Source organism: Paramisgurnus dabryanus, chromosome 18 (assembly GCF_030506205.2).
Source record: "Paramisgurnus dabryanus chromosome 18, PD_genome_1.1, whole genome shotgun sequence".
Lineage (NCBI taxonomy): Eukaryota > Metazoa > Chordata > Actinopteri > Cypriniformes > Cobitidae > Paramisgurnus > Paramisgurnus dabryanus.
In genome coordinates this window covers 17406907-17431383 of record NC_133354.1, presented here as the reverse complement: position 1 = coordinate 17431383, position 24477 = coordinate 17406907, and positions in this window count along the sequence as shown.

Sequence of the window (24477 nt, the reverse complement as noted above, 5' to 3'; positions counted from 1 at the left end):
GTAAAAGAGCCTCAATGTTACAGTCACTGACCTTGCAGTCCAGAATGAAAGACAACATTCCAACTTGAACCCATTGAGCGAGCTGTCTCTTTACTACCGCGTGGTTTTATACATCTTGCCGCTGATTGGGCCGACATTTCTGACACACCCACCAAACGAGAGAAAACGCTTCTAAAACCTGTTGCATTCAGTTGCACACCGTTTCCAGGAAACATGTCGTTCAACCCGGAAACCGTAGCAAAACGTTGTGCACCGTTGTGACATTGAACGTGCCCCAGTTGTGTGTTCCAATTAATCAGTGCTAAGTAGTTACAGGTATTCAAATCAACGAAATGACAAGGGTGCCCAAATTTATGCACCCGTCTAATTTCTTTTTGATACATATTGCACATTTTCTGTTAATCAAATAAACCTTAAGTGGAGGTTTGTTTCATTGTTTAATGAAGTGTTTTAAGATTTTCATACTGTAGTAGGCTACTTAATAGGCAGTTTGTGTTAATCACTTTTGTTGTGTTTGTCAGCAATGAAATGTGTGTATATTGTCAAAAATGATCCCTAGCTCTTGCTGTTGCACCTTTGCACCTAAACATTAGAGTTCATATTAGTACCTCAGAGGTCCATATTGGTACCAAAGACTATTGCTACTTCAAATGTACATTCTGGTACCAAATATATATACATCTCTACCTATGGCATGCATTAGGACCTTTTTAAAGTTCTGCCCCTGTGACAGCTTGGGACCATTTTTCTGACTGTGTGCCCCTGTGGACCCTTGTGTACCTCCATGGGTAACAGTTTACCCAAAACATTTTTATATTTGACCTGGGTAACAATGGGTTAAAATAACTCAGCATTTTGGGTTAAAACAACCCAGCATGGGTTAAATTAAAACCCAGCAGGCTGGGCTCGTCCCTTTTTGACCCAATGCCCGGGTTTAGATATAATGAAATTTTTTTGTATAATGAACTTGTCCTGTTGTCACTTTGCTAGGACATCTGTGTGTACTTGAGACGAAATTACTTGATACAACCACAATGCCCATTTGCACTTTACTGAAACTGTACATAAGTGCCTTTACAAAAATATAATAACATGTTGAATTTACAGAAGATTTTCGACTTGAATTGCAAATCCATTCCATCAATGTGATAGTGGACAGAGTGTTGTCCAGCAACAACTGAAATATCAATATTTCTAAGGAAACAAAGGCTCACAGCAACATCCAAAAAGCGCAATACAAACAGAGGATAATGTGTGAGTGTTTGCCCCTGCTGTGGCTGACAACAATAATGTCTAAGTCCTCACAATAGAAGTTAGCAGAGCTGATCTTCATGGGAGAACATCTTGGACTTTGACTTGGAGACTAAATTTCCTGTCAAAGGCTGGCCGGGGAACAACGACAAATGCACTGAGTGATGTCCTACTTCTACTGTTTGCCTATACAAAGGAAAGGGAAATGTACTGTAAAGGGAGAAAGGCTAAAATGGTTTGGAAGTTTAGGTCAATTGGGGGCAAACCACAAACTTCTCTGCTCTATAATAGAGTGTTTACACCAAAATAGAAAGTTTTTTTTGTCTGTGATACTAAATAAAAAAAGAAAGAAAAGCATCTGTTGTTTCAACGCCAGTTATAATATGAGATTTGGAATCGCTGCGCATTACACCATCATTATATCCCAAATGTCCCATTAACTGGATAACTAACCTTGAGCAATAATTAAGCTTGTCTGAATGGCCTGCTCTCCATATTACCCAGTTCCTGATTACAGTCATTAGAGAACAAGAATAAAATTGCATTCCTACTGTCAATAGTGCATACATTAACTCTCTCCTACATCATCCACCCACTCACGTGACTACAAGAGATCCAAAAGACCTGAGCAGAAAGTGAATACAAGTTGAAAGTAAATTTTGTTAGACAGGTGTACTTGTTTTTTGCAAACCCGGCTCACTCGTCATCTGCCTAAATTTCTGCATAACCTATGTTGCTCCAGGCACACATATCGCTGCATCTTTCGATGAAATGTCCACTAGATGCGTTCTAGTAGACACTCCAACCGAAAGATCCAGCGATATGTACAGGGAGAAAGGTACAGTTAGGCAGAAATGTAGGAAAAGGAAATTCCAATGAGCCGGTGTATGTTTTTCTTTATGCATAAAAAATCTATAAACACATCAATACCAAGACCGAAAAATTGTAGACCTTACACGAACCCTTCATGCAGTTTTTATACAGCTTTACTGCATTGCAGAGAACTTCCTTGGTGTAGGATACATTTAACTAAAACTGTCAGACCCTTTCCAGGATTTCAGGAAGAATGGCCTATCAATTTACCATCCAGATGTTTTTTTATTACCCATTGCTAAGGTGGATTTGTGACTGCTTAAGTTCTTTAAAACAAAGCAAGCTCTTTGTTTCTCTCCTAATGTGGCCGTGAAAGTGTTTGGTGCTTAATCTGCTTAGATCAGTGCAACTTAATTAACATTTGATGCCACATTAAATTCCTTCTCAAGGGAGATTAAGCCATAGAATGCAGAAAGTAAGTACCGCACTACTGTGTGAGATATAATGTCACATGGCTAAGAATGGAAACCAATTATAACAAGGAGATATAGATGCTTGGAACACTTTGTTTGCCTTCCCCTTCCTAGATGATTCCTTTTCTCCTTTAAAAATATCTAAAGGGCGATTTATAGTCGTGCGTAGGTCCTACGGCGTAGCAGCGACGGCGTAGGTTCCGCGTCGGTTTTCATTTATACTTGTGCGTCGCCGTCCGCGTCGACGTGCAAACACACGCGAAACCGCTGGTTGGCAGTAATCACGCGTGTAACCACAGTAGCAGCATAAGTCGTCAGAGAAGAAGAAGCTAAGCAAGTTAACCCACAAACGAAAAAGAAATAGCAACTTGTTGTGTATAATTTGAGAAGACCAGCAATGATGGAAGTAAATAAACAGCGACTTATGTTGCAGTTTGAGTTAAATCACTCCTCAACTTGGCTCATCTTTGTTTCACCGTCTCAACCGGAAATACCTATGACGCAGTTTTTTTACCTGACGGGAGGGGTTCTGGTGGACCAATCACAGAGCTTGCGGTCCGCGTAGAGCCGACGCGCTGTTAGGAATTTTGTGAGGTGCGCGTCAGGCTACGCAGAGCTACGCACAGGCTACGGATAGCCTACGCCGTAGCTACGGCGTAGCACCTACGCACGACTATAAATCGCCCTTTATGAGTCAAACCCTGAAATACTGGTGTCAACATTTATAAATTCATAATTAATTTTTTAATGGCCATAACACCACAAAGCAAAATCTCCAGTGTTAAATAAAACTGTTTGGTGTATATCTAATCCACACCAAGAGTGTTATTAACAATATTAATTAACAATGAATCAGAGCTTTTTTGTATTCTTCATAGATAACATATAAACTTCAACACTGATTGAGTTTTACTTTTTACCACTAATCTTTTTTAACATCTGAGTGTTATATCAGAGTATGGACTACGCTGTAAAAAAGTTGATTCAACTTAAAGAAGTTACATGGTTGCTTTAAATTATGAGTTAATTCAACTTAAAAAATATTAGTTGACACAACACAAGCAGCAGCGCCACTTGGACTTTGTGAACTTCGAGTAGAGTTGAAATAAAATCAACTTTATGGTAATGAGCTATGACGCAGTTCGTTGGCAACCAATCGGAATGTGGAAGTCTTTCGTTTGATAGAATTCCAGAGAATTCTGTACATTTAATTTCCGACAACTTAAGTTCCCAAGCGAAATCTAATTTTTATAAACTGCATGTTTGAATAAGACTACCACCTAACCATGAAAACAAAAGCCACAACACAAATTTTGTAGCAAACAAATAATTGTTAAGTTCTTTCCATCGATCCAATTCTTACTTTTACATTTAAAACATTTCATAAGGTTAACTTATGCACCACTTGTGTCCAGTCTGCACAAGATTAAAGGAAAACACCACAGTTTTTCAATATTTTACTATGTTCTTATCAACTTAGATGAATTAATACAGACCTATCTTTATTTCAATGAATGCACTTTATCTTTGTACAGCGTGTTATGAACGTGTTAGCATTTAGCCTAGCCCCATTCATTCCTTAGGATCCAAACAGGGATGAATTTAAAAACCACCAAACACTTCCATGTTTTCCCTATTTAAAGACTGTTACATGAGTAGTTACACAAGTATGTGTGGTTTCACAAAAAATTAGAACTATATTGTGTGGCGGAAGAGCATTTAGTTTGCAGCACTTCGACCATGGCGCACAGTAACATCATCACTCCTGACTACCTCTCTCTTTATTTTGTGACACCATACTTACTCATGTAACTACTCATGTAACAGTCTTTAAATAGGGAAAACATGGAGGTGTTTGGTGGCTTCTAAATTCACCCCTGAGGAATGAATGGGGCTAGGCTAAATGCTAACACATTCACGACGCACTGTACAAAGATTAGGTACACTCATTTAAAAAGATAGGTATGTATTAATTTGTCTAAGTTGAGGTAGTTAAATATTGAAAAACTGTGGTGTTTTCCTTTAACATGCGTATTTGGTTTGCGACCCCTTTATATAAAGTTTACAAGACCAAGCATTTGATTGCTAGAACATCCACTAATCTTTTTTTTAATGCTCTGGCTGGCGACGGTGTAAACGTGTAAGCATAATTTAACACTGGGGATTTTGCTGCATAGTACACTTTGAATTCCATATTGGCTTCACATGGCTACAGGATGTTTGTTGACAGGCTTAGATGGTAAATAATTTGTGCCACTCCACCCACCTGTCTGTTGTGGCACTCGAACACGAGGGGTAGGCTAAATGTCAAATGATTGAGATGTCAGTTTTACAAACTCCCTCCTAACCCATAAGTAAGAAAAATCACAGATCAGATTACTACAGTGGCACATTTGTGATGAGCTGATCTCCAGATAGAGGGACAACTGACGTGTGAGTTGCCATAGAAGAACCATTTTGGTTTAATGTTAATCCAACGTCAATATTACTAAATATATCAACATGAAGTTTATGAGAATATTAATATTTCTCCTAGGATTTAACCAAACCCAGATTATTTCTGTTCAATCTAAATTCATTTTAAAGCTGTATACTTTTTCTATTTCCTATATTGATTTGTTTTATAATTTACTGGATCTTTTTTAAACTTTCACTTTGAAAATGTATATTGCATAGGCTTTGCAAAGCAATTTTACAGTCAGTGTGCGGTATTACAGTATATAATTATTTAATAATGATTTTTTTATTGAATTTCTGATAAAGATAACCTAAATACTTTAGAGATGCTGTGTGCATCAGATTTTTTACTTAGCGCTTTATATATTTAAATAAGTCTTTTACTTTCATGCTTTCTGTGGTTTTATCCTAACCATTATTATGGATAGCATAAGCGAGAACAGAAGGGTTGTCAGGGTTGCCATGAAAATAGAGCTAGTGTATGAAACATCTTATTTCTGAAGTTCACATACTGAGCAGCCCACATGTAAGTGTTAATGTCCCTGTGGGTTTAAATGAGCATTAACTGTGATAGTGAGCAACGCTGGCAGAAACCAGTCTACAAATGTAATGCCAAATATGGATTTGGAGAATGGGCAGCACAGGAACATATTACTCATTCAGTCATGGCAGGAAATGTTGCTGAGCGACACTGCATCTCTTGACACAAAAAAACACAGGGAGCCCCCCTCCATCTGCGAACAGTGCTGCAACGCTCCCAGAATAAACGTGAATCAGCCATCAGAACGTTATCTCAGGGATTATCTCAGGTCTTCCTTTGTTTAAATATAGCAGTCGGATCATTGTTGGCAGGTTTGGGACTTTATCTTCTCGTCTGTTTGCCGTGATCTTTTTGGCTGTCGAGAGCATGGCTGCCCTCTTTAACTTCTCGCATCTTCTTGGACAGATTTTCTGAGGGTTGGTGATGAAGATGTGTCATGCTGTCAGCAGATGTTCTCCTTCCTGTTATGATTTCGCTATTTCTGACTTTCTTTCGTTGGCTTGACGAGAAGGACAGAAAGCTGACTCGACTCCAGGATCTGCCTTAGGAACCACAGAACTTCTTAAGCTCAAGTTCATAGTGATTTCAGGTGGCGAGTGTGCGAGAATGCCAATTGTATCAAATTAGCTTGTGCTACAAACCTTGGGTGTTCTTATACTCACCCACAACTTCAGCCAATGGTTTGTAGTTTCAGTAAACGGCCAGCCAATCATGACCCTATAATCTATCACATTCGTTTTTGTACAGTTTGCCTTGACCCCTGTGATGTTGGGGTTAGAGGTTAGGGTTTTGTTGTTGTTCTTTCCATAAGAATTGGACGTTTTTGCACGATTACTTCGTATTAGGGCTGTGATGATAAATCGCATGTCCCATTATAAAAACCTTTCTGAAATTGATTCTGAATAGCAAGGCTCCGATTCTGTGTTTCATGCACAGCTTGTGCATGTACTACGCATTTTGGTCAGTAAGAAGTCCTTATCAATCTAAAATCATTATGAGTCGGAGTCGTTTATAACATGCATTTAAAGCGGAAAGCTACACTAGTTAAAGGTGTAGCGGAGGATTTTCTCGAATTTTAGAAAAAAAAAACGCCTTCTCCAATTTTTTTTAAAATGCAATTGCGCAACACTCCTGATTGACAACTAGGAGGACCAATAGTCTTGATGATCCACCCGGAAAAAGAAAATCCTCCGCAATACCTTTAAACAAAATCATTAAAAATATTCTTTATAATCATGAAAATACCAATTGAAGAACGACAATATAAATATCGCTGCGTCCCAAACCGCCTACTTCCATACTATATAGTAGGCAAAGAGTACGAGAAGTAGTGCTTTTCGCCTACTATATAGTATGGAAGTATGTGGGTTGGGACGCAGGGAAAGTTTTTCCTGGAATTACATTTCCTGGAATAGTGTAATGGTTCTTCTTCTGTGGCACAATTGGAGTTTCTGCACGAGAGCGCCCTCTAGCTTTTGGATGTGCCGGGATTTCAATGTAATTCATTAAAATTCATTCATTGAGAAAACACGCATTTGCATGATTAATCGTTAGAACCCTACTTTGTATGAATTGATAAAATATGTAAGAATTTTCTTGAGATCAGGCTACAAAGAAAAAACAAACAATAGTTACTATAGTTAAATCATGGTTACTACAAATTATTAATCACACTTTTTACAGTAACCATAGTTTAATGCATGGGTTATTTTTAATACTGGAGTCCAGAACACACTTCTGGGTTAAAATTGACCCAATGCTTGTTTTACCCCATGGTTGCATAAAAACAACCCAACATTGGGCCAATTTTTAACCAAGCATGGGGTCATTTTAACCCAGCATGTTTTCTGTCCAATATTTACCCATTATGGGTCAAAAATAACCTAGCCATTTTTAGAGTGTGCAGTTTTTGCAGTAAAATCAGGGTTTGACCAAGAGTAATACGTCAAAAACGAGATTTTTACTATAACATAACCAAGGTTAATTTTCATAACTTATAAGAAAATTAAAGGTGCACAAGGTGAACAAAATTACTCACCAGGAGGGCTTGTAGATGTTTTCTGACATTTGAGGTTTAGTGTTTAGGGCTTAACTGGGGTCTCGGTGGTCTTATAAGCAGGTGCTGTTCTGCTTGTGTGGCACTTTTTTGCTGTGGAAATGCTTTCTCAAACCCTAACTCCATTAGATTCCTTAAATTTCACCTATAAGGCAGAAATGCTCACACATCAGCTTTAGACAGGCTGAAGTCCTGTTAGTCAACTGAACATTCATGATATATAGAAAACATAGCCCTTAAAGGAACAGTATGTGAGAAATTTATATCAATTAATCATAAAATGGCCCTGATATGTCACTAGACATTAAGAAATCATTTTCATTTCAAATACTTATATCAATGACAACATTGGTCTGGCCAGGATATTGTCATTTAAAAAGTGGAGTTGCAGCCCTCAACTGATGTTTATGTTGTCATTTTGTGTATTGGCCACCAGTTGGGTGATTGCAGTACCAGTTTTAACCACAAGTTTTGTGATTGCAATACCAGTTTTGGCCACAATCCTACATACTGTTCCTTTAAGCTATAGTGTCATTTCACTGTCTAGGTTAACCAGTCCCGTACAGTCTGGTTATAAGTCACACATTTCTGGCCAAAATATACTTGAATTTGTTTTTGTTTTTTTTATGTCAAAAATATAATGTAAGCAAAGTCAGTGATGGTTAAATGTCTAATAAAATTTAACTGACAGCCCAAATTTTGCTTTATTTTAACCTAGACGGCTGTGTTTGGAATGCTATCAGATGTCCTTCAAATGCAAAGTTGCTTGCTGAATGAGGTGGGGAACTAAAGGCTTAAGCTGTCTTTGTTTAGTTTTTAATGCATTGTAAATGATTCAGTATAGCCCTTAACTCTAGATGTAATTAATAAATGAATAAACTGAGACACATTGCCAATGGTCTTTAATGAGCCAGTGTGGCTGATTTAATTATTGACACATGGCACATTCAGCGGTCTGGAATGATGACATTTGATTTTTTTTATAGTCAAATATTTCCATTCTAACTGGGTATAATAACAAAACAAGTCATTTTACCTTAAAGTTAAATTTGCTTTGCAGCTTTTCTTTTGTTTGAGATAAAAGTTTGCATCCTATTTGCAAAAAGGATATATTAGTTTAAATGAAACAGAGCATGATAATGGCCTTCACACGTCTCTTGCTTCATTTATCTTCGAGTGTTTGGTAATGGATGCTTCCTTTGTAGTTGTACTTGCTGTTTAAACACGACTGTGATGTTGGTCACCCTAGGGAATGGAAATGGCAGAATTTGCAAGTCAGATCTGTACATTTGAATTTTGCATGTTAATGAAGCGACAAGGTGTTTTAAAGTTGGGAATTTAGGAGGACGTTCTGGACAGATTTGTGTGGATGTAAACAGCCTGAGTAAACATACAGATAAAAGGCAAAAAACGGGCTGAAGGATTAAGCTTAAAAAGTCCTTGACACCTTCATTGACTTTGCTTCTCTTATTTGTGGTGCCTCAATGATTGTAAAGAGGGTTTTTTATATCCCTAAGTGCTGTGCTTAGTTGGAATGTCCCTCTTGTTATTTCAGAGTTTGAAATATTTTGCATTTTGAATGGAAAACAACAAATTTTATGGTTCAGACTGATAAATGCAGCAAGCTCAAACATTATACTTTACATGCTTATCACGATTATTATCTGTCAAACATAATTATTTTGACTCTCTTTTTGGAGGACTTATCATGGAAAATGCATGCTGGGTAAGACAAAGCTTTGAAGTTGTAGCTTTGTACTGCACTCAATATTTCCTCACTTAAAGTGAATAATGCATTGAGTGAATAATGTATTGCTGCAAAGTACACAACCTCAGGTTTGTAACACAATGTTGGACCTACAGTATGAAATAAACAACACACATTTGGTACACGTGTCATGCAAAGATGCTGATATTGACCTCTGTAATAAAGCCATGACCCAAATAGTTGCACATAATCATTACTGCATATTAAAACAACGTGTATTTGTTTTAATGTCTTTGTTTTTTTTTTTTACACAACTTGTTAAGATCAGACATTTAGGTACCTACAGATTCACAAAACGAACTTCTGCCAACTCCCATGGGTTGAAACTGATGAAGATAAAAAGACGTTTCATAATAAGGGACAATAAACACCTCAGCTTATACAGTACACAAACTCTGTAAGAGATTTTCTTGCCCAACTCATTACACATGGTGACCGAAAACACTTCTATTACACTATATTAGTGACTGGAGAGCTATAAAAACAACTCATTAAGACATACTGGACAAAAATGGCTGATTCATCACTATCATGTCTATCCCAAAGAGACCAATCATGTTCGCCTGAACCTTTAAGTTTGTCCGACCTACTTTTTCCTAGAAAGCAAGAGCTATGTCATGGTGTAATGTTCGAGTGCTACACAAATGCACAAGAACAGAGCACATTGAGAAGTGTCACACATTTCTATACGATGTGAGTTGAAGATGAGCATAAATATACAAATTGAAAGGGTTTTTATTTTGTGACAGTAACATGATCAGCTGCCAGTACTCTCGAGAGAAATGTTGTGAGTTGGCACTCCGTTCTGGCTCTTTAATTTAACCGTCTTTAGAAATAGCTATATTTTATTGGCACAGTTTTTCCTCCAGATGGAAAGAAGCAGAAACTATACGTGCCTTAGCCCAAATTGAAACAACCAAGTTCTGAATGGTGCTATTAGTGATAATGACATAATTATTGGCTGGAGTCTGTAAAACAGATACCTTTGTGAACACACACTGTGAACAAATTATCACCCTTCCTACACATCCTTAAAAAATGTATAAGCGTCTCAGGCAGCAGGGCCAATGACTTGATAAACACAGTTTTTCTTCAACACATTTTAGAGCTGTGTGATAAAAAAGTCTAACATACAAATACCATAGAGAGTAATATTATAAGGCAAGAACATTGTGCTTATATATGTATTTGTGTGTCATCTTTTAAAATTAAAATCCATGACCCACCAAAACGCGGCACTTAAACATCTATAGGTTAAATATATTCTCTAAAAGCAGCAAATTTATGAAAATAAGACAGATATTTCATATATACTGTAGTTTAGTTGCTGTCTGGCTGTTAATTATGATGACATCACATGACAAGAGCCTGTCTACACCTGGCATGACACCAGGCTCCTCATTTATAAAGTGTCGCAAGACCATATTTATCCATATTATACTTTTGCTTGTCTGATTGCTGCAGGTTTTTGGAAATATGAGCCACTCCTGCTGCTCGAAAAGGGTTTAAACATTGACAAGCGCTCTTGTCTATGACATTAATTAGGCATCGTTTAAAGGCGGAGATCGTTCGTATGTTGTTAATCAATGCACATACGTTTGATTTATGAATCACACGTGCATTTTTGATAGATCGTAAGATCAAATGTAGGATGGTTTCTATGCAGCATTTTATAAATTATGAGGCCCCAGGTGAGCTCGACTTTATGTGGTGCCGCATGTACGTATGACATCACAGTATCAAATTCATTGTTAGACTGGTCTGTTTCCTTTGTCTGGCACCACATGAGGTTAAACAAGCCTATTTTCACATGACAACAGCCTGTCAACATGACATGATAACAGCCTGACAATACATGACCTGACAACTTCACATGACAACAGCCTGATGATACATGACCTGACAATCACATAACAACAACGTCTGAATATGACCAGCCATAAATGAAGCACTCCCTTTAAGGTCCAGATGATTTTACTTATGTTTATTAATTTATATTAATTTAAATGAACCCAGATGTAAAATAAGGCTTTCATACCAAAAATTTATTTTGTTCTTTAAATCCTTCATATTTTAATGTTGAGATGGTGACTTTATGACAGTGATGCCATCCCATAGCTAATTTCTAATAAGAAGCCTAAGGTCTGGTGACCAGAACCTTCTTTAAATTTTGCTTTCAAGACTCAAGCGTACAGGTGACCGTGCCTTCTTTGTTATTGGTCCTCGCCTATGGAAAGACCTGCCAGTTCAAATCAAAATGGCCCCTAGTCAAAAAAAACTTTTGTTTTAATTGGCCTATTAGTGTTTACTTCTGGCATTTTCCCCCCTTATTTGTATTAGTTTTGGTTGCCTTTACCATATCAATTCTATAATGTTATTTCTTATAGCCTATATTTACTTTCCTGCTTATTTTATTTCAATTTATTTTATTTTAGTTGCTCATCTTCCTTATTATTTTTCTGAGAGTTAAGTAGTATGGTATGTAATAGTGTTGTAGAAAAGACCACCTTAACCGAGACCAAGTCATGACCAAGACCAAGACAGGCCGAGACCAAGACAAGACTTTAAAGGGTCGAGACCAAGTCAAGACCAAGACCAAGACAGGCCGAGACCAAGTCAAGACCAAGACCAGTGCAAGTCACTGCATTATTTAAAACACTTATGACAAAATGTGGAATATGCATATGATTAGGCACTTCTTGTCTGTGTGTGTGTGCGTGTGTGTGTGTGTGTGTGTGTGTGTGTGTGTGTGTGTGTGTGTGTATGCCATTAGGGAAGTTGATCAAATAAACAAAGGCATTGCAGGAATTTATCTTTGTCTATAAGCAAATAAAAGTGAACAAACACAAAAAAGCTGAAATCAACTTAACCATTTATTCTGAAGTGTCTTTCCATGGCTTGCCATCCACTTAACACTTTGCAGGTGTTTTAGTAATAAAATTAGAAAAATTGTCATTGGGAGAAAATTAAACAATGGTTAAACAATGCCAACATCGTATGCCAAACCTAAATAAACTGCATAAAATTAATGATAAATAAATTTGTGATGTGCCATCAGTTGTGGTCTTGACCAGTCTTGAAATAAAATTCCGAGTCCTCTTTGTCCGAGACCGAGTAAAAATGTGGTCAATTCCAAGACGAGACCAAGACCTTTAAAAAGTGGTCGAAAGACCAGTGTCAAGAACTACAACACTTGAACCCAGTGTCACGGAGTTGTGTATAAATAGCACGAAGTGTGAAAATCGTGCAATTTCGTGCATATGATACGTTAGTCCTTCCCAATCACTTAAACTGTGCATCTTTTTTTGTTGTTTTATTTATTGGTTTCTCAATTTTTTGCTATTTTTTTACCATTTTCGCTTGGGTTTAGGGTAAGAACAACTTTTTGTTATATAAAAAATGACATCCTAACCCAAACCCCAATTCTAACCCCAATTACAAGCGACCATAGCTACGCTCCGTCTGTTTGAAAACAATTCAAACGTCAACAAAAACTAACGTCTCGCAGATTCGCTTAGAACGCCTTTAAGCAAATCTGAAATCTAACCCTAAACCCAAGCAAAAAAAAAAAAAAAAAAAAACTTTATTTTTTTAGAAACTAATAAATAACATGACAAAAAAGATGCGCCATTTATGTGAATGGGAAGGACTGGCGTATCATATGCACCCCAAATTGGAATTTGGCGTATGTATTGCACGATTTTCACACTTCGTGCTATTTATACGCATCTACATGAGACTGGGTAGGTTGAAGTTTGTTTTATGTTGCATAACCAAGTGCAGGTTCCCATGCAGTTAGCAATTTTGTTAATAGATGTTTAATTGCTGTCAAAACACAGCCCCAGCCCCTAAGCTTAAAGGAAAACACAACCGTTTTTCAATATTTTACTATGTTCTTCCATCCCTTTTATCAATATGTGCACTTAATAGTTGTACAGCGCGTCCATTAATCTAGCAGCATTCATTCCTTAGGATCCAAACAGGGGTGAATTTAGAAGCCACCAAACACTTCCATGTTTTCCCTATTTAAAGACTATTACATCATAAACTCCCCCTCTCGTTCAAAATTCCGAAGTCAGGAGTGATGGCGTTACTGCACACGAGGTTGAAGTGCTCTACCGCCATACAATATAGTTCTAATTTTTAATCCCCTTAGAAAATCGGCACGTTTTATTTTGTGCCACCATACTTACTCGTGTAACTACTTATGTAACAGTCTTTAAATAGGGAAAACATGGAAATGTTTGGTGGCTTCTAAATTCATCCCTGTTTGGATCCTAATTTGGATTCGAGTTTTCACACTTGACTTTGAAAATGAAAACCCAAACGGATGCACGATCATAATGCACGATTCAATCCAATCTTTTTTTCCCAATAGCATTTCATTTTTCGTTAGTTTCCAGTTTCTTTGGGCTTACATTTCAATCTGTGAGCACATGTTACAAGCACACGATTCCACCCAAGCGCCAACACTGGCAGAAGTGAGACTAATAGTACGACGTTTTAAAATCCTGCTTGGCCAGTTTAAGCCAAAGAAATGGAGTATGACCCAAAGCTATCAGAAGCATCAACGTTTGTTCTTTACACGCACATAATCTATTTGCCAGTTTGCTAACTCTTACTCGTGTGCAGAGAAAATCATTTAGAGAGCATCCTCTTTGGAATTGCTTTGGTCTGTAGACAATTTCACACAGGTCTGATTTTGCTCCAAAGCTATAATCTTGTTGCGATCATGCAATGCTGTCTGTTTCTCTCTGTGACTTGGCTAAGTGAGAGCGAGAGAGAGAAAACGAAAGAGAATCTGCTGACAGAAAGAAATAGAGGATCAAAGCAGGATTCCGTCCTAAATTTTCTATTGGGAAGTGTGCACACTTTTGATCATAACAACTGATGTGAAATGCTTACGTGACTTTGAGTGTTTGTGTGTGAGATGAGAATTGCGCTCTTGAAAGAATATGTGATGATGCAGTTCGCACTGATGTGAAAAGAAACTGAAATGGCTTGTGTTTAACTTTACATCATAGGAAAAGATTTTGAAGTTCAATGTGGGAAGACTAAATTCATAATGACTGTAGCATTAAATAATAATCAGTTTGACAATACAGTATTTTTAGCATCAATATGGTTTGTCTGTTTATTTATTCATAACACCATTCCAGCATCCATGACTTTGTTCTTGATGAGAACTGTTTAATCCATATACAAGCTGATCCACACACACATTGGGGGAGGAGCCATTTGGCAACTCCAATTAACCTAACTTGCATGTTTTTGGCCTGTGTGAGGAAACCAGAGTACCTGGAATAAACCAACGCTGGCTCAGGGAGAGCATGCAAACTCCACACAAAAATGGCTGACCTAGCCGGGTCTCTAATCAGGGACCTTCTTGCTGTGAGGCAACAGTGCTACCCACTGAGCCTCTCTCAGTATGATATTTAAGTCTGAGTCCTCATGTTCAATTGTGATTCGTTTTTCTAGCTTATGTTTAGGGTTCCAAGGTTAGGATACCTCAAAGTTGTATAAGCACCCGGTCAGACTCATTTTTGGGATGGACTGATTTTGGGATGGCAAAATGGTAGCTGATCAGTGGCTTATAGACCCTTTTACAGCTCACGTGATCAAATAGCCTGCGCGCCCATTTAGGCAACAGAAGTGGTGTTATTCCCTATTGGTTCTAACGTGGTAGCAACTCAGAAAGTTTATTAAAATGGTTTCCCAGCATCAAAATGTCTGGTTGTTGCGTTTGGTTGCATTAATATAATATACTAATATACGTATATATGTATCTGGCAACTTTATTTTTGGCCATTTGCTAACGTCTTCAATCCACTCCACTATAGTACACGGATTTGGTAGCTGTGTTGAAAAAGTTGATAAAGTTAACTTTTTTAATTTTTAAAATAACTTTCTCTGTCTGTGTTGCTTCACTGCTGATTCTTTCCATACTTCCATTCCTAAATGCGCTTGCATACGCTGCCACGTCATCATTGTGTACAAACAGTAAAAGGGTCTTGTGCAGCTTTGTTTGATGTGTTGATGTAAATTCTACTAAAACATGTATAGCATTTATAGAAGTTATAGCATGACATTTTAAGTGGCCCCTCCCCTTTTAAAAAAGCCAATAGCTTTTTATTTTACCTCACAACTGTGAATCTGATGAGAAACTGAAGTGCAGAACGATGTCATAAAAATCATTGATCCGTACTAGCTTTACACACATGTTTTAGGTCTTGTTAATGTTAGTTAAAGGGGATATTTCACAAGACTTTGTAAAGTTGTAAAATAAATCTTTGGTGTCTCGTATGTGAACTTTTAACTTAAAATATCATATGGATAATTTATTAGAGCATGTTAAAATTACCACTTTGTAGGTGTGAGCAAAAATGTGCTGTTTTGGGTGTCTCCTTTAAAATGCAAATGAGCTGATCTCTGCACTAAATGGAAGTGCCGTGGTTGGATAGTGCAGATTAAGGGGTGGTGTTATCCCCTTCTGACATCAAAGGGGGAGCCAGATTTCAATAACCTATTTTTTTACATGCTTGCAGAGAATGGTTTATCAAAACTAAGTTACTGGGTTGATCTTTTTCACATTTTCGAGGTAGATAGAAGCACTGGGGACCCAATTATAGCACTTAAACATAGAAAAGTCAGATTTTCATTCAGATGTCCCCTAATGTCAATACAGTTAGTCATGTCAATTCATGGTGCATTAATTAATGTTAACAGTTACAAAGCTTAATTTTATTAATGTATTATCAAAATGCTGAAATTAACATGAACAAATATTAATACATGTATTGTTAGTTCATGTTAGCTAATGCTAGCCTAGAAATCTAGACGCACCCTAGCGGCCGCAAAATATATTTGCTGCCAGGGTTTAGTCTAGGCTCTCACAATACACTTAATAGCTCCAAAAACCAAAATTTGGTCAGGCCAATCACATCGTGTGTAGCGTCTGTGGGGCGGGCTTAACATGATGACGACAGAGCTGCAACGGTTCCTACTTGAAAACAAAGAATGGCTGCTGCTGCTGGCGAACAGCTTTCTTTTGAAGCGGCTTTGGCCGCGACTCTGGAGGACTTAGACTTATGTTTTTCTTTGAGAGAAGAGCAAATAACCCTACTGAAGTCCTTTTTAAGCAAGAAAGATGTGTTTGGAGTTTTGCCGACTGGTTACGGTAACTACGTCACCTTCTTCGTTGCTCTGATTGGTCGTAGCGCTATCCTATTGCGTGCAGAGGCATTTTGAGGGACAACCTTATATCCCGCCCCTTGCATTGAGCCGTTTGTGTGAAGAGTTGCCAGACCTTACATCTTGATGTAGGTCTGGCTAACCAGGCTAAGCTAATGCAATAATTGTTAACAAATACAACCTTATTGTAAAGTGTTTTTAAATATCTTCTAAATGCAAATTTTATCTTTTGCATCACACTTTAGTTAATAAATATCCTTAGGCTAACACATTCATACCGAAAGCCAAAGACTTCAATTTGATTTCACGAAGACATTAAAAAAAGACTCTATTAAAGTTTTACTCAGTCAATATATAACCAAAGAGACATCTGTGCTTTTTAAACACCCTATAAGCCGATCTGCCACAGGAATATAAAAGCTTAAATTGTACATCTGTATAGCTGCCAACCCACAGACAAGACCAGCTGTTACCACAATGCCTGTTTTCCAGTGTTCAAGCAATTGATTGTGTGATGAGAATAGGACACTCCTGTGGAAGATGCTCAGTTTTGAAGTCTCTTTCATAAGGATGTCACACTTGCTCTTTGTTTGGCAGCCATTGTAACGTCTCACTGTCTCCTCCTGTCTTACTGTGACCGGCCCTGTCCGTGGTGCTGAATGCAGCACTGTGGAGAAGAGATAGCACTGTTCTTGGCTAAGCTGCGTGAGAGGCTGAATTGCTGTAACAATGCACCGTGACTGAAAGCCCACTCAGCTCCGGCCCACATGCCTGTGCAGCAGGGCTGTCTCTCCGCCCGGAGATCTGACTCAAATCAGATACAATCCTGCATGAGATCATTTTTGTTAGGATGACGGCTGCTTGTTGCTGTCATGGAAGACTATTGTGGGATATGGTAATATGAGGTTTAGACAGAGAAATTATTTCGTTTTGTGCTGTGGTAGAAAAATGCAGTGTTTTTAAACATCTATTTAAGCTACCTTTTTGCTGGCATTTACAGACTGAGAATGTTGAATAGATGCTTCTGTATTTAGAAAGTCAACCTTGTCAGAAGTTTTAAATGATTATCACGCTTAAATCCGGATGGCTTAAATAAAGATGACATCAGACTGAGGTTGATGTGCCAAGTAAAATACGTAAAGGATCTGTTCTTGAATTAGCATCATCTTCACATGCGTGTCCTGCTGGCTATTTTAATTGGGTATGGCAGGCATTGATCCTAAATGTTATCTGTTCAACCCAGAGATGTGAAAGGCATGGAAGAGGAGGAAAATAGACAGAAATGTGTTTACCAATTAAAGAATAATAAAACAAGACATTTATGTGTCACAAAAAATAATATATGACCAAAACCTATTTTATACTTTTTGATTAGTATAAATACTATTATAGTTAGTATTAGTGCTGCACAATTAATCGCATCGCAATCGCAATCGCAATGTCAGCCTGTGCAATTATATGACAGCAAAATGTTGCAATTATATTAAATAAATCCATGTGTGGACTTGTTAACACCAACTTTCTGATAACAGTTTGATGATTTTCCTTGCTGTTTAAAAAAAAGAAAGAAAAACGAACAAAAAAGGTAGTGCATGTGTGACATGCACCTGTGTGGTGTGCGTCGTCACTTGTGTGTGCGCAGCGCGGAAATACCAGAGCGAAGATGAATGCAGAGGAGGTTGACAGTGATCTGGTAGCTAAAAAAAAACTCTACGTCTGTTGTATGGCAGTATTTTGGATTTAGGATTACTGACACTGAGCAGTTGCTACATCACGTGGCAATACGAAAACATTTCTAGTTTTAAAAATACACATTTTAGCATTATCACTAAACTGTGTGTGGATTTTCCTTAAAACCCATCAAGTTGACTCATGATACAATTTATTATAATCGCAATCGCACATCGCAATATTAGCATGAATAACCGCAATGGGAAAAATTACCCAAATCGTGCAGCCCTAGTTAGTATTTTGATGTTAGTTTAAATAACAGAAAATGAGGTTTTATTCTGACTTTGAGAGAAGGCGCACCCTTAACCCAATTAAACCAATCTGTTCCAATAAGGAACAGCTGGCAATTGCAGACAAATATGAACCCATCTACCTCCTAAATTCATTTTCATCATCCGGTCTGACAGGAATTTTTCTCAAATCACCCGTCTGTTTTTTATGAAGCAGGGAATGATAAACAGCCTGTCATATAATGTTTAGTTTTGCGTTCCTAACTACCAAATATATTAACTACTAACTATATTCAAAGGGCAGTAGACAGACACAAGTGAACCATTCAATGCAGTTTTTACTCTGTACAGTATTAAAGGTTCAGTTAGAAATGCTGCAAAGAATGTAACTTTTTGATTCTTTTTTCGTGATATTGTCGCGAATTTCCGCGTTTTTTCGTGATCGTATCACGAATTTCTGTTTATGTGTCATCGTCACATATTGATTACTCAACTGTTTTGTCCTATTTTCTTACCATTGTTGCTTCAGTTTAGGGTTAGATTGACATAAAATGACATCCTCAAACCCAACTCTAACCTTAACGCCAGACGAAAATGGTTTAAAAATGAAAAAACAAATATAAAAAAATAAATCAGAGAAAATTGTATAAACCAATACTTAAAGTGACATCCTAATGCAAACACCAAATCTAACCCTAAACCGAAGCGACAATGGTTTGAAAATAGGAAAAAGCAGTTGAGTAACCAATACGTCACTGTAGCCTCTTTCACACAGTAATTCTGGTAAATTAGCATGATACCAAATTTACTAGTAAATACAAAAATGTGCTGTTCACACATGCAGTGCCATTCCGTCTTTTTACCAGTAAGACATCATTCACACATCATTATCAAAATACCGGTAAACTCGGAGAGAAAGCAGAAGTTACCTTTTGCGCGCGGCTGGCGAGCTCAGTGTTGTATTTGTAAGCAATGGAAGGTTATCAACTCTCCGTGTTTAGTTGTTTTCACATCTGTGGCAAACGCTGACGGTCGCGAAGTTGCTCTTGACCAAACAACATTGCGTCAGGCGACGCCAAACGGAGCCTGAGTTTGCACATTAGGCTTTACAGAGAATGTACTAAGAACGTCGAACAATTCAGCGAATAGATGGTAACCTGTTTTAAACAATTTCGATGAACAAATGTGGATGTTAACTTCAGGTGTGCTCGACTTTAAAGCAGCATGTGTGTAGAAACGTCCGTAACAGTGCGGCGGTAAACGCGTCACCTGTATTAAAACGTTATGATTGGCCCGAAGCTGTCAGCACGGTCTGATGTTGTCCGTTCTAAATGCCGGTAATCCTATATTTTTTGTTCACACATACCGCTTACCGGTAAATTACTGGTAATCTTAGGGTGTTTTCACATATACACTGTTTAGGTCGGCCCAAATGACGTGTCGCTCCGAGTACGGTTCGTTTGGGTCAGTGTGAACAAAACAGCCGCACTCGGGTGCGCACTAAACGACCGCTCCGAGACCGCTCTAAACAGGTGGTCTCGGAGCAGCTGTCGCCGAACTCTGGGGCGACCCACCTGTGGTGTGAACACTGCTGGACCTCAGGCCGAACCAAATACAGGAAGTTCTCCACATGTTTGAGCCACTGGGCTTTCGTTGTGACGTGAGCCGGGTGATATATTGTGGGTTAACAACAAACAAGGCAATCCTGGTCCGTTGCAGAGATTCGCTGTCTCCTTTACGTTTGAGCTGATGATTTTATAAATGCATAGCTGTCCTCCACACACAAATAGTGACATTACGGGCTTTTTAGCAAACGGCTCCGTGAGAAAGGCTTTAATAGAACAGCTACGCAATTTCGTGTTCAAGCAAAGAAACGTCGCAAAGACGTGCATCGTTTATCTCCACATCTTGATAGCTGCGCTCTCCCTGTCAGGCTGGTTGTCGTGGGGGTGGTCATGAGACGGTAAGAGCTGTCAGAGACCAATGACAGTGCTGACCGTTGTCACATGGTGTACGGTGCGTCATTTCAAGAAAGTAAAAAAAATATGTGAACACGGACCGCACTAACTGAAAAATGATACAATGTATTTTGGTGCGCTCCGAGGCCGCACCACGGTGCGCACCAACATATGTGAAAACACTCTTACAACCTCTCTTAGTGGCTAATCACACCAATCGCGCTTTAAACGCTTGGAAACGCAAGGCGCGACGCACTGTCTTTTTTAAAAAAGAGCAGTGCGACGCGGCTTTTTATATTGCTAAGCAACCACAGAGTCAGCTGTCTTGTCAATCAAATATTGAAGCGTGAGCGCTCTTTTGCTGTTAACTGTCATATTAGCAGAAACTTTGAAAAGAGGGAGCTTGCGCTGACCTTGTTTGAGGATGAGAGGTGCACAAACACGCAGGAGAGAGTAAGGGCCGATTCACACCGGCTGCGTGGCGTGAGCGTCTCAGCTGCGTGGCGTGTCCGTTTTTATTTAGGCTTCCATGTTAGCAGGTTTGACCGTGCACACCGCCTGCATGACTGTCATATTAGCAGAGGAATAGGACCGACGCCTATTTTTCACGCCACACGCAAGCGTCTTGGAAGCGTTTCCAGCCAAAATATGGGTCACCTATAGCAACAGCAGCGCGTCAGCGCCGAGTCAGGCAAGCTTCTGGCATGTACAGACACAGAAAACGCGACGCAGCCGCAACGCAACTGAAACGTAACAGATACGCCACGCAGCCGGTGTGAATCGGCCGTAAGCGTGGGGAGTCCGGTTCTTCAAAGCAACTGTAAATTTCCCTCACCACAACGTAAGGCCCGCCTCTCCCCTCATTCGATTGGACAATGGAAAGACGCGAATGACGTCGGGCGCTTCTCCGCTCTCAGCGTTCCTTCAAAGGCGCGTGCTGCGGCCGGCGGCAAAAACCGCAAGGCGCTCAGCGCGCATAAACAGCTCGCAAACGCTCCCTGCCCATAGAATATCATTCAAAAAAGGCGCCTGCAACTGCCATAAACGCTTTTGGTGTGATTGGTCCCTGACTGGTACATTGGCAGCACTGATTTACCGGAAAGGTTCTGTTCACACATTACCTGTTTACTGCAATTTCCCAGTAAATTACCAGTAAAGACTGTATGTGTGAAAGGGACTATTGAAACGTAAACAAAAATTTGTGACATGATCACGAAAAACATGAAAATTCGTAACGATATCAGGAAAAAAGATTCAAAAGGTTACGTGACTATATCACAACATTTTGTGAGAATGGGTAGCAGCAATATCCTGACTATGATAATTGATGAAATAATTTTTTTTATAGATTATGATAGTTTGGCAACACTTTACATTAAGGTTCTCTTTAATGATTAATAAGTCATTTACAGCTGCATTATAAATCATTGGTAGTTATAATGTCATGACAAATTTGTAACATAAAGCCTTACCAAAAATGCTTCAATTTAAAAAACACTGTTGACTATATGAAATGACAGGTCAAGTCAGTTCAATATGAGAGCTATGAAGGAGGGAAAAAAAGAGAAGCTTGGTGTCTTCTGGAGTCCAGCTGAAAGGGCCACAGCTGTGAGGCGCTTCTGTTCTGCCCTAAGTTTCTCCTGGAGGTCTCATTGCAGCCTTCACACATACACACTGCACTATAAACTCAAGGAGTTTTACAGGGAAATGATTTGAGCTTTTGCCCAGAGCACAATTCAGCAAGAGCTAATTAAAGTTCAAAGTCTGGACGAAATTCACAAAAGCTTCAAAACTTCTCTGTGGTCACCACTTTGCAAAATCTCAGTTCACAACAGACCATCTTGAAGGTTACTGAATAACTCAATTTTAAACTGCTGCCAAATTTCCATTGCTTTCAGTTCATGAAAATAGTGAAAAAGCATACAAGTCTGTTTTTTGTCTACTTACACAGGCATAAGGCATTACAATACAGGAAGTTGTGTTAGCATGGTCTCCGATACCATACCGTAACTCACATCAATGCTAGTTTATCCTGGTTAATTAGAAACTCTCAAGAATGCAGAACAATCAATGATAATAAAGCTGAGGTTAAAGAGATTAGAGAAATAATTTGTATTGATGAATCATAAGCGCATGATGATCTATAGATCTAACGATGCGATTATGCAACACATGCTCCAATTACACAGAGTAGGTGTGCTGATTCACAGGCGTGAACTATATATACTTCTAAATAGACTTTAATAGAAAACTTGCATAATTTAGTGCAAACACAACAACATGCAAGACAGTAAAAGAAACAACTGTGAAGACATTGTACCAAAAATAATTCTGAAATGTCCACTTCAATCAAAAACACACAAAAAAAATGGTCCCAACCTGTAACTGGGGCAATAGCCTTTAAAAGGTTCTTAATATGTACCAAAAAGGTACATTTGTTATTTTAGGGGCTAAAATAAACTCTTTAGGTGTAAAGTTGTACGTTTTGATAATGTACCGCTCCAGTGACAGCAAGGGACCATTTTTTTTATCATTTTTACCACCCTAGGATTTCTCATTTGAATGAAATGGTCTAATATTGCCCTATTTGGCAGGGTCATGAATAATAATGTTGACACGGCTGACTGAGTAACCATGTATCAGAGTAAATGCCTCGAGTTAAACTGTCAAAATTCAGAAGTCTCCATAATAAACTTTTATTCATTTCTCTTATTCTCTTTTTATTGTCAACCAACATCACTGAACAAAAGCAACATTTCCTGAAAAGCAACTTAAGCCAGGAGAGATCTGCATCAACAAATTTACAACAAAATATATATAGGGACAAGATAACTTACTTTGCGTTACCCATGCTTCTACCTTGTTTGAATACTTTACAGAACATACAAACTTAATATGTTTATACATAAAGCATTATTTTAAAGTTGTGTTCTCTTAAATTAAATAAAACCTGCTTAATTACAATGTTAATAAATAACATAAACCAGTGTTTGTAACATTTCTATGTTTGTATTTATCTGTGTTAAAATTCCCAATTTTCAAGAAAGATACAGGAGAATAGTTAAGCATGTCCCGTGTATGAACCTGCTCTGCAAACTAGCATTCCTTGTGCATATTCTTTGTTTAATGCATAATGCATCATAAAATGCATTTTCTGCTGTTTGATTCACTGCTGAAACTTTATGACACCGCAGATCTGTGAAAAATCTCTTGAAGACATTTCACCCTTTTTTCTGTACCACCTCCCTAATAAGCTGAATTTCAGCTTTGATGTGATTTCCCATTTACATTAAACTTTCTGGATAATCTCTCTCTCTCTCTCTCTCTCTCTCTCTCTCTCTCTCTCTCTCTCTCTCTCTCTCTCTCTCTCTCTCTCTCTCTCTCTCTCTCTCTCTCTCTCTCTCTCTCTCTCTCTCTCTCTCTCTCTCTCTCTCTCTCTCTCTCTCTCTCTCTCTCTCTCTCTCTCTCTCTCTCTCTCTCTTCTTTTCTGTTCTAGCACAATCTGCTGCAAATTTGTTGCTTCATGAATAAAATAACATTAACGAAACATTACTTTAACATGGGCTTCACCCTCAAAACACATTACTAATTGTCAGATTACTAATTATTCATTGCATTATGCATCAGATATGCAAGCTGAGCGAGGGGAGGTGGAGATATGAGGCCTTGACTGTAGGTGTGCCCGAGCCCATATCTCTCTCTCAGATAGGGCTGACAGCTTCGCTGGAGGAGGTTGGAGAAGCGAGCATAAAAACTCTCAGTAGTGCCATCGATGGGTTTCTAATTGGGCTTACTGACAGAGGCTTAAAGTGCTATATCACTCACTTGGATGAACCGTCCCATGAGCATAAAATCCTAATAAGACCGGAAGTGGCCGTGACCTTTCAACTTTTTTGTTAACAAATAAGTTTAAGCTTTAAAATGTGAATAAATCTGACAATTTAATGGAGAAGTAAACTCTCCAATTACACGTGTCACAAAATCCATTTCTTCGTAATGTTATCACAT